General features: G+C 37.8%; 1 long non-coding RNA gene across 1 annotated transcript; it reads left to right on the top strand.

Moving 5' to 3' along the window:
- The first annotated feature begins 334 nt into the window (after positions 1 to 334).
- LOC123078827 (uncharacterized) lies at positions 335 to 3,446 on the top strand. The gene is made up of 2 exons (XR_006437713.1): positions 335 to 659; positions 906 to 3,446. It is a non-coding gene; the product is annotated as an uncharacterized lncRNA (long non-coding RNA).
- Positions 3,447 to 11,583: the final 8,137 nt, after the last annotated feature.

The raw sequence follows: 11,583 nt of genomic DNA, 5'->3' as shown, positions 1-11,583 counted from the left end.
AAAGTTCGATTTTATAACAATCGCCCACATTATATTCTGTAGCTAATATACCCTCGTGTAAAAATGGAATGAAAATCTAATACGTTATAGGAGTGAATAAATGGAATAGAAAAAAGTTGTTTTCACTTCATATAAGTTACGGCCGGCTAAACATTCCCACCCGAAAAAAATGCTAGAAAGTGCTTACGCGTTTTTCGTGTGTCCCGTGCGGCCGCTCGCAGTCCGTTCGATGCAATTGCGATAGGGCAGCACGTGACAGATGGGATCGGAGGAAGCGGTGTGAAGTGACACAGTTTTAATCTCCTTTTTTGAGATACACAGTTTTAATCTAGTACAGTAGTATTTTGCATCTGTACGGTTGTACTACTCCCATTCATGCCTTTTTTCATTCTTTTCTCTTGACGTGAACCCATTTCCCATTCTCGTTCGTTTTTCTCTTTTTCTTCCCTGATCTAGGGGTTCATCCACAGATCGTTGCTAGATCCAGTAAGTGAGAAGGACGTGGTGAGTAGGATTTGCGGCAGAGTGTCGTCGTTGCAGGCTCTCGGCGGCGGCCGGTCCTCCAGCTCGACTACACGTGCCTGCTGCTCGCGCGCCGCCATCGATTGGATGGCCATGGAGTTCGCGCCCCTTGAACCTAAGCGGCAGCTCTCCTCCAGGTAATCTCTCCTCTTCCCCTCCTTCCCCTTCCTTCCCAGATGCTTAGTCTGCTAGGATCCAGCAATTGTGTGGATTTTGGATTCTTCATGAGAAATCGGCTTGTGGTCTCCTGTTATCCCCTGCCTGCAGCCCGTGGAGATTTTTTCTAGTGGAGATAAGGAGATGCTTATGGTCTACTGACCTTTCTCTATATATTTTTTATCTTCGCATGGTTTCTTCTTACTCATAATTTTCATGCTCGCAAGACGAAGAGAGTGTTCTCCGGTGAGGTACTACTCAGAAGCCGGGAAGGGCAAATGCAGAGAGGTGACCAATATGCGCATGGAGTTTTTTTAGGATCAAGTGAGCGAAGATTTGCCTCAATTTATGTCAGAGTTGCTCATATCCCCCTGCCCTTTTGCTTACCTTGCGTTATTTTGGGTAATTAACTTTTTTTTCAGTTGACATTCTGCCCAACTTAGATCGTCTCTTCAATTTAGCTTGTCTCTTCAACACATCCGTATTAATTATGTGAAGTTCCGCATAGCAAAAGGTGTTCAATACTTCATTGTTTCGTCTACTACCTATAACACAATCTTTCAATAGTTCATTGTCTTGTCTGTATTTGTTAACATTTATATACGTGAATACACATACATTTATTTGGTTGAGGAGGCTATGTTGATGTCTATTTTTTTTAGAGACTATTCGTGAGAGTGATGAGAGTGTTAGTGCAGAGATATTACTAATCGCTATTTAGGTGGAATTTCTTTGTGAACTTTCTCTAGAATGATCAAATATAGTACTCCCTCCGTTCCTAAATATAAGTTTTTTTAGAGATTCCAATAAGGACTACATAAGAAGCAAAATGAGTGAATCTACACTCTAAAACTCCCTCTGTTCCTAAATATAAGTTTTTTTAGAGATTCCAGTACGGAATACATAAGGTGCAAAATGAGTGAATCTACACTCTAAAATACATCTATATACATCCGTATGTAGTCTGTATTGAAATATCTAAAAAGGCTTATATTTTGAAACGGAGGTATGTAGCTATGTAAAAATATCCATGCTTCAACTTTTTTAAATGATGTTAGAAGAGAGATAAAAATATTCAGGGGTAATAAATAACTAATTAACAAAAAAGTAATATTTTGTGGAAAGATCAGACATATTTATATATATGGTTAGGTTGTCTTCGACTCTATGTAATTGCACATGCATTGTCTATGCAAAATTCTAGTTTTGTTGACTTGATGAACTATATTGTAAATTAGAATATCTTTATAAACAATATTCTTTGTGGCATCTTCAGTTGGACACTCTTTGTTATTGATCAGCGCGTTCAATCCTTCCTTGTTTGTCACTCTCGATAATGCCACATACAGTTGTCCATGGCAGAATGCTTGCTTAGGCAAATATATTCCTACTTTGTTTTTGCAAGGATGTTGTTGTCGTCGAGCATTATTTGCAGTTCTTTGACGATGTTGGGGTCCACTGTTGATTTATTATCATTGCATCTTGACGCACTTATCCTGTTTGCCACCTTATTTACATTATTATAGATGTACAGCTGTGTGAACCAAGGTTTGTCTGTACCTTTGTAAAAGAGTTCCGATGTGGTGGTAGTTCTGTCCACGCAAACGAAAAAGAGAAAGTTCTTTGCAAGTGTTTATTTCCTTGTCCACAACTCCCATCGATGTGAATGAAAACATTGAGTTGTATGACCATATAATCCAGCCCTTCACTTCTTAAGAGGTTTCTGAGGTATGGTGGAGGGTCTCTTAGTGGTGGCAGATTGATTTTTCCCTGTTTGCAGCATATTCCAAAAGAGGGTGTCTTAGTTCCTTTGTTGAATTTAATCGTTCTTCACACCATAGCAATGATTTGCAATATTAGCATTTGTATGTTGGCCTTCCGAATTTCCATGTCTTTCTATTAGCACTTGTTGAGGTTGTGGTTCTGTTGCTGTCTCCAACATTGATTCTAATGTTAATTTTGTTGCTTTCGCTTCTTGTACGCTTCAATTTCTTATCTTCTTTAGCATTATCCTTTCTCAATTGTTTAGGAGCCTCTATGTTTGTATTTCTTCTTCCCTCTGCAGTCCTTGTCCTCTTTGTGCTCCTTGAGTTTAAAGCTTGATCTTTCTTTCTTTTTGTGTGGTGAGCTGTTAGCGCTGACGTATGTTGGACTGTCATCTCTACAAAATTTATTTTGTTAGTGACATATAGAGTTTTCTTAATAATGTTTTGCCACTGCAGACATGTAAGTGCATTTGGAGATATAGAGACTATAATGGGGGTGTCACATACAGAACATCTGGAGATCAATATTGTTTATCTGGTATGGCACTATAAATTAATATGTGTTCAATAGTGTTGCTCTTTTTGTAGCTTTCACACTACTGTCATGGCAGTGTGTGTATGCATGGAAAAACATGGTTAGAAGAGTTTTGACATAGAAGATTAGAAGCAAGGTTGAGCTGAGATCAAATGCTGACACACGTGAAGCATTGCATGTGGATATTACCTGAGGTTGATGGTGTTGATGCCGTGTCTTCAGTTTGTTGGACGTTTCTTTATGGCGTTTGGGCGTCGCGGGCGTATATTGGATACAATTTGGTAGAGTTGCTTCTATGCCTTCGATTTTTCGGTCGTCTTGTGTGTTCGATCATCCTAACATCTTGATAAAAGAGCTATTGAGAAAGTACATCATGGGTCAGACCGAAGAGTTGAATGTCGTCTTGTAAAATTATTGTTGAATGATGACTATGTGATATAAGCAGAAGGGATGAGCGTGTGACCGTACCTCTTTTTGTTTTCTGAGACTATGATCTAACAATTTTACTAATGTATCTTGAAGAATGGACTGTATTGTGTAGATTATCTGAGGCAAAAAAATTCTGGAAATATGTTGGATGTTAAGGAAGTTAAAAATAATTTGCAGATTAAAAAGAGGATATATATATATATATATATATATATATATATATATATATATATATATATATACATACCTTGATGCTTAGTAATTAGAAAAAGGAAAATAAAGGTTTTGCTTAGTTCACGTGGGAATTGATAAATCTTGGACTCCTTTGCTGACTCGTACACGTCTGTGACCTTGAGTCCGACTCCTTTTCTCGTACATGGTCATGACTCTTGCTAGCCTTTTTTTGGGTAAATGATCAGCCTTTCTAGCCTAACGTAATTAGATCAGATGCAAGTCTTTCCGTGCATAAGCATGTATACACGTGACAACGTGGTAGTTCAAAATATTGGTACGCACACGTTAATATGTTACGTAAAATCTTTTAAATCTCAGCCATTATTTTCTTGATCAAACGGTGCAAATAATATTAGCATATGTGGACGAATATGATGGCTTATTTGTCTTCTGTCTTAATTATATAATAGAAGATATTTCAAAACGGAGAAAAATTGCCATTGGAAACGTTTTGGAGTCGGTTTACTTACCGTACCACATACCTATTCCTTTTCGGAGTCTGAAACGTTCTGGAAAGTCTCCCTTATATACTCCTCCGGTGTTATGGTATTAATTGTATTGGTCTCAACATTTATGGGAGTACCTGAGATATAATGTTTGATTCTTTGTCGTTTACCACCTTCGGGTTAGTGCCTTCGGTGTTGTTGATTTTGATGGCACCGGAACGATAGACCTCCTCGATAATGTAAGGACCTTCCCATTTAGAGAGAAGCTTTCTTGCAAAAAATCTTAAACGAGAGTTGTATAGCAAGACATGGTCACCCACATTAAATTCATGCTTTTGTATCCTTTTGTCATGCCATCTTTTAACTTTTTCTTTAAACAACTTGGCATTTTCATAGGCTTGGGTTCTCCATTCATCAAGTGAGCTAATGTCAAATAACCTCTTTTCACCGGCAAGTTTGAAACCATAGTTGAGCTCTTTGATTGCCCAATATCCTTATGTTCTAATTCAAGAGGTAAGTGACATGCTTTTCCATAAACCATTTTATATGGAGACATATCCATGGGGTTCTTATAAGCAGTTCTATAAGCCCATAATGCATCATCAAGTTTCTTAGACCAATTCTTTCTAGATCTATTAACAGTCTTTTGCAAGATCAATTTGATTTCTCTATGGCTCAATTCTACTTGACCACTAGAATGAGGATGATAAAGAGATGCAATTCTGTGGTTGACATCATATTTCGCAAGCATTTTACGGAAAGCACCATGAATAAAGTGTGAACCACCATCAGTCATTAAATATCTAAGGACTCCAAACCTCGAGAAAATAACTTCTTTAAGCATTTTAATAGAAGTGTTATGATGAGCACTACTAGTTGGAATAGTTTCTACCCACTTAGTAACGTAATCAACAGCAACTAGAATATGCGTATACCCATTAGAGGAAGGAAAAGGTCCCATATAATCAAAGCCCCAAACATCAAATGGTTCAATAACAAGTGAATAATTCATAGGCATTTCCCGACGTCTACTAATATTGCCAATTCTTTGGCATTCATCACAAGACAAGACATACTTACAAGCATCTTTGAAGAGAGTAGGCCAATAAAAACCAGATTGTAATACCTTGTGTGCAGTTCTATCTCCAGCATGGTGTCCTCCGTAGGCCTCGAATGACACTTGCGTAGGATATGTTCCTGTTCATGCTCAGGTACACAACGTCTAATAACACCATCTACTCCTTTATAAAGGTGTGGGTCATCCCAAAAGTAATGTCTTAAATCATATTTTTTTTCTTTTGTTGGCATGTGAAGCTAGGTGGTATAAATTTAGCAACAGTGTAATTAGCATAATCAGCATACCATGGAGCATTACAGGAAGCATTTATGATAGCTAGTTATTCATCAGGAAAGCTATCATCAATAGGTAGTGGGTCATCAAGAACATTTTCTAACCTAGACAAGTTGTCTGCAACGGGGTTCTCAGCTCCCATTCTATCAATAATATGCAAATCAAATTCTTGTAACAAGAGAACCCATCTAATATATAAGTCTAGGTTTAGCATCTTTCTTTTCCATGAGATATTTAATAGCAGCATGATCGGTGTGAACAGTTACCTTGGAATCAACAATATAAGATCTGAACTTATCACAAGCAAAAACAACTACTAAAAATTCTTTCTCAGTAGTAGCATAATTTCTCTGAGCGTTGTCTAGAGTTTTACTAGCATAATGGATAACATTCAATTTCTTATCAACTCTTTGTCCTAGAACAACACCAACAGCATAATCACTGGCATAACACATAATTTCAAAGGGTAAATTCCAATCAGGTGGTTGAACAATAGGTGCAGAAATTAAGGCTTTCTTAAGTATTTCAAAGGCTTCTACACAATCATCATCAAAAACAAATGGGACATCTTTTTGCAAGAGATTAGTGAGAGGCCTAGAGATTTTAGAGAAGTCTTTAATAAACCTTCTATAAAAACCAGCATGCCCAAGGAAACTTCTTATACCTTTGATATCTGTAGGACACGACATCTTTTCGATAGCATCAACTTTAGCTTTATCAACTTCAATACCTCTTTCGGAGATTTTATGCCCCAAGACAATACCTTCATTAAACATAAAGTGGTACTTCTCCCAATTCAAGACAAAGATTAGTTTCTTCACATCTCTGCAAAACTCGATCAAGGTTGCTCAAGCAATCATCAAAAGAAGTTTCGTAAACGGAGAAATCATCCATGAAAACCTCAACAATCTTTTCACAAAATTCAGAGAATATAGTAGTCATACATCTTTGAAAAGTAGCAGGTGCATTGCATAAACCAAAAGGCATACGTTTGTAGACAAATGTACCGAAAGGGCAAGTAAAAGTAGTCTTTTCTTAATCCTCTTTTGACACAGGTATTTGAGAAAAACCAGAATAGCCATCTAGAAAGCAAAAGTGTGTATGTTTGGACAATCTTTCTAGCATTTGATCAATAAAAGGTAGAGGATAATGATCTTTTATAGTGGCTTTGTTCAACTTCCTAAAATCAATAACCATTCTATAACCTGTAACAATTATTTGTGGAATCAATTCATTTTTATCATTAGGAACAACAGTAATACCTCCCTTCTTAGGGACACAACGAAAAAGACTTACCCATCTACTATCAGCAATAGGATAAATTATACCTGCTTCCAAAAGCTTTAATATTTCATTTCTTACCACTTGTTTCATCTTTGGATTCAACCGTCATTGGTGATCAACAACTAGTTTAACATCTGGCTCCATATTAATTTTGTGCTGGCATAGAGTGGGACTAATGCCCTTAAGATCATCAAGAGTATATCCAATAGCAGTGCGGTGCTTCCAAAGAGTTTTCAATCATTTCTTTTCTTCATGCTCTGAAAGGTTAGCACTAATAATAACAGATATATCTTCATTTCATCAAGATAAGCATATTTCAAAGTATCAGGTAATTCCTTAAGCTCAAACATGGGATCACCCTTGGGTGGAGGAGGATCCCCAAGAATTTCAACAGGCAGGTTGTGTTTCAAAACAGGCATTTGGTTAAAGAATATTTCGTCTAATTCCTTCCTTTCATTCATGAACATATCATTTCCATGGTCTAGCAGATATTGTTCTAAAGGATCAGTAGGAGGCACGACAATAGAAGCAAGACCAATAATTTCATCCTTACTAGGAAATTCTTTATCATGGGGTTGCCTACGAAATTTAGAGAAATTAAAATCATGAGACACATCCCCAAAACTTACAGTAACAATTTATTTCTTGCAGTCTATCTTAGCATTGACAGAGTTCAAGAAAGGTCTACCAAAGATAATGGGACAAAAATCATCTTGTGGGGAACCAAGTACAAGGAAATCAGTAGGGTATTTAATTTTCCCACACAAGACTTCAACATCTCTAACAATCCCAATTGATGAGATAGTATCTCTACTAGCTAGCTTAATAGTAACATCAATATCTTCTATCTCAGCAGGTGCAATATCATTCATAATTTCTTGATATAAAGTAAAAGGAATTGCACTCACACTAGCACCCACATCACATAAGCCATGATAACAATGATCTCCAATTTTAACATAAATAATAGGCATGCCAACAACAGGTCTATGTTTATCTTTATCATCGGGTTTGGCAATTCTAGCAGCTTCACCACAGAAATAAATAACATGCTCATCAATATTATCGACCAAGAGATCTTTAACCATAGCAATACTAGGTTCAACTTTAATTTGTTCAGGGGGTGTAGGTGTTCTAGTATAACTCTTACATACCACAGTTGAAGCTTTAGCATGATCCTTTACCCTGACAGGGAAAGGTGGTTTCTTACATTATAAGTAACGGTTTCTTCTTCAACTTTAATAGGTTCTACTACTTTTACTTCAATGGGAGGATGATATTTAAACCACTTCTCCTTAGGGAGATCAACATGAGTAGCAAATGATTCACAGAAGGAAGCTACTATCTCAGAGTCAAGTCCATATTTAGCGCTAAATTCACGAAAAACATTGGTATCCATAAAAGATTTAACACAATCAAACTTAAGGTTTATACCTGACTCATTACCTTCGTCGAGTTCCCAATCTTCAGAGTTGCGTTTAATTCTTTCGAAGAAATCCCATTTGAATTCAATAGTCTTCTTCATAAAAGAACCAGTACAAGAAGTATCGAGCATGGATTGATCATTACGAGAAAGCCGAGCATAAAAATTCTGAATAATAATTTCTCTCGGGAGCTGATACGTCTCCAACGTATCTATAATTTATGAAGTATTCATGCCATGTTTACAATATTTTTATATGATTTGATTAGAACTAACCCGGACTGACATTGTTTTCAGCAGAACTACCGTGGTGTTGTTTTTGTTCAGAAATAAAAGTTCTCGGAATGCGATGAAAATCAACGGAGATTTTTTCTAGAAAATATGAAAAATACTGGAACAAAAATCTACTGGAGGGGAGTCACGGGGGACCCATGAGGGTGGGGGCGCGCCCCCTGCCTCGTGTCCCCGAAGGTCCCCCTGACGTGAAATCAACGCCAACTTCTCCTATAAATACAGAAACCTTCCGGAAATAACCTAGATCAGAAGTTCGGCCGCCGCAAGTCTCTGTAGCCACGAGAAATCAATCTAGGCCCTCTCCGGCACCCTGCTGGAGGGGGCCATCATCACTGGAGGCCATGGAGGAGGATCTCGGAGGGGCCATCATCTCCATGAAGGCCAATGACCAGAGGGAGAACCCCTCCCCATCTAGGGGGAGGCCGTGGAGGAGGAAGCACAAGGGGGAGGACCTCTCCTCCTCTCTCTCGTTGGCACCGGAGTGCCATCGGGAGGGGAATCATCACCGCGGTGATTGTGGGTTATCAAGATCAACAGCAGGTTCAATCTCTACATCATTGTCATTACTAGGTTGAGCGTCAACATGAACATCATCATGAACATTATCACTAGGTTCATGCTCATTACCAGATTGTGTTTCAGCATCAGAGATAGAAATATCATTGGGATTCTCAGGTGTGTCAACAACAGGTTCACTAGAAGCATGCAAAGTCCTATCATTTTTCCTTTTCTTCCTCTTAGAAGGACTAGGCGCATCAACATTAGTTCTATGAGAATCTTGCAATTCTCTTACGGTGGCCCTCAGGATACAAAGGTTCCTGAGTCATTTTACCCCCTCTAGTCATAACTCTAACAGCATTATCATTCTTCTTATTATTTAATTCATTGAGCAAATCATTTTGAGCTTTAAGTACTTGTTCCACTTGAGTGGTAACCATAGAAGCATGTTTACTAATGAGTTTAAGTTCACCATTAACTCTAGACATATAATCACCCAAGTGTTCAATCATATAAGCATTGCGTTTTAATTCCCTACCAAAATAAGCATTGAAGTTTTCTTGTTTGGCAATAAAATTATCAAACTCATCTAAGCATTGACTAGCAGACTTATAATGAGGAATATCACCTTCATCAAATCTATAGAGAGAATTTACCTTTACTACCTGTGTCAGGTTATCAAGACCATGTGTTTCTTCAATAAGTGATGGATTAAGACCATGTATTTCTTCAATAGGTGGTAAATTCTTAACATCTTCAGCTTTTATACCTTTTTCTTTCATAGATTTCTTTGCCTCTTGCATATCTTCAGGACTGAGAAATAGAACGCCCCTTTTCTTCGGAGTTGGCTTAGGAGTTGGTTCGGGAAGTGTCCAATTATTTTCATTGGTCAACATATTATTCAATAGAATTTCGGCTTGATCCATAGTTCTTTCCCTGAAAACACAACCAGCACAACTATCAAGGTGGTCTCTGGAAGCATCGTTAGTCCATTATAAAAGATATCAAGTATTTCATTTTTCTTGAGAGGGTGATCAGGCAAAGCATTAAGTAATTGGAGAAGCCTCCCCCAAGCTTGTGGGAGACTCTCTTCTTCAATTTGCACAAAATTATATATTTCCCTCAAAGTAGCTTGTTTCTTATGAGCAGGGAAATATTTAGCAGAGAAGTAATAAATCATATCCTGGGGACTTCGCACACAACCAGGATCAAGAGAATTGAACCATATCTTAGCATCACCCTTTAATGAGAACGGAAATATTTTAAGGATATAATAGTAGCGAGTTTTCTCATCATTAGTGAACAGGGTGGCTATATCATTTAATTTAGTAAGATATGCCACAACAGTTTCAGATTCATAGCCATAAAAAGGATCAGATCCAACCAAAGTAATTATATCAGGGTCGACAGAGAATTCATAATCCTTATCAGTAACAAAGATAGGTGAAGTAGCATAAGCAGGATCATATTTCATTCTAGCATTCAAAGTTTTTTCTTTAAGCTTAGCTAATAATTTCTTAAGATCACTTCTATCATTGCAAGCAAGAAAGTCTCTAGCAGTTTCTTCATCCATAACATAACCCTCAGGCACAACAGACAATTCATATCTAGGGGGAGAATCTTCATCATCACTTTCATCAATATTATCAGTTTCAATAATTTCATTCTCTGTAGCCCTAGCAAGTTGTTCATCAAGAAATTCACCAAGTGGCACAGTAGTATCAAGAATAGAAGTAGTTTCATCATAAGTATCATGCATAGCAGAAGTGGCATCATCAATAACATGCGACATATCAGAATTAATAACAGAAGCAGGTTTAGGTGTCGCAAGCTTACTCAAACAGAAGGTGAATCAAGTGCAGAGCTAGATGGCAGTTCCTTACCTCCCCTCGTAGTTGAGGGATAAATTTTTGTTTTCTCATCTTTCAAGTTCTTCATAGTGACCAGCAAATATAAATCCCAAGTGACTCAAAGAATAGAGCTATGCTCCCCGGCAATGGCGCCAGAAAATAGTCTTGATAACCCACAAGTATAGGGGATCGCAACAGTTTTCGAGGGTAGAGTATTCAACCCAAATTTATTGATTCGACACAAGGGGGGCCAAAGAATATTCTCAAGTATTAGCAGTTGAGTTGTCAATTCAACCACACCTAGATAACTTAGTATCTGCAGCAAAGTATTTAGTAGAAAAGTACTATGGAAGTAATGGTAACGGTGGCAAAAGTAAAAGTGATAGTTTTGTAGTGATTGTAACAGTAGCAACGGAAAAGTAAATAAGCGAAGAAAAATATGTGAAAAGCTCGTAGGCATTGGATCGGTGATGGAGAATTATGCCGGATGCGGTTCATCATGTAACAGTCATAACATAGGGTGACACGGAACTAGCTCCAATTCATCAATGTAATGTAGGCATGTATTCCGAATATAGTCATACGTGCTTATGGAAAAGAACTTGCCTGACATCTTTTGTCCTACCCTCCCGTAGCAGCGGGGTCCTATTGGAAACTAAGGGATATTAAGGCCTCCTTTTAATAGAGTACCGGACCAAAGCATTAACACATAGTGAATACATGAACTCCTCAAACTACGGTCATCTCCGAGAGTGGTCCCGATTATTGTCACTTCAGGGTTGCCGGATCATAACA

The sequence above is a fragment of the Triticum aestivum genome, chromosome 3D (genome assembly GCF_018294505.1).
Source record: "Triticum aestivum cultivar Chinese Spring chromosome 3D, IWGSC CS RefSeq v2.1, whole genome shotgun sequence".
Classification (NCBI taxonomy): domain Eukaryota; kingdom Viridiplantae; phylum Streptophyta; class Magnoliopsida; order Poales; family Poaceae; genus Triticum; species Triticum aestivum.
The sequence above is the reverse complement of the archived record's forward strand: the minus strand, read 5'-3'. Positions and strand labels throughout refer to the sequence as shown.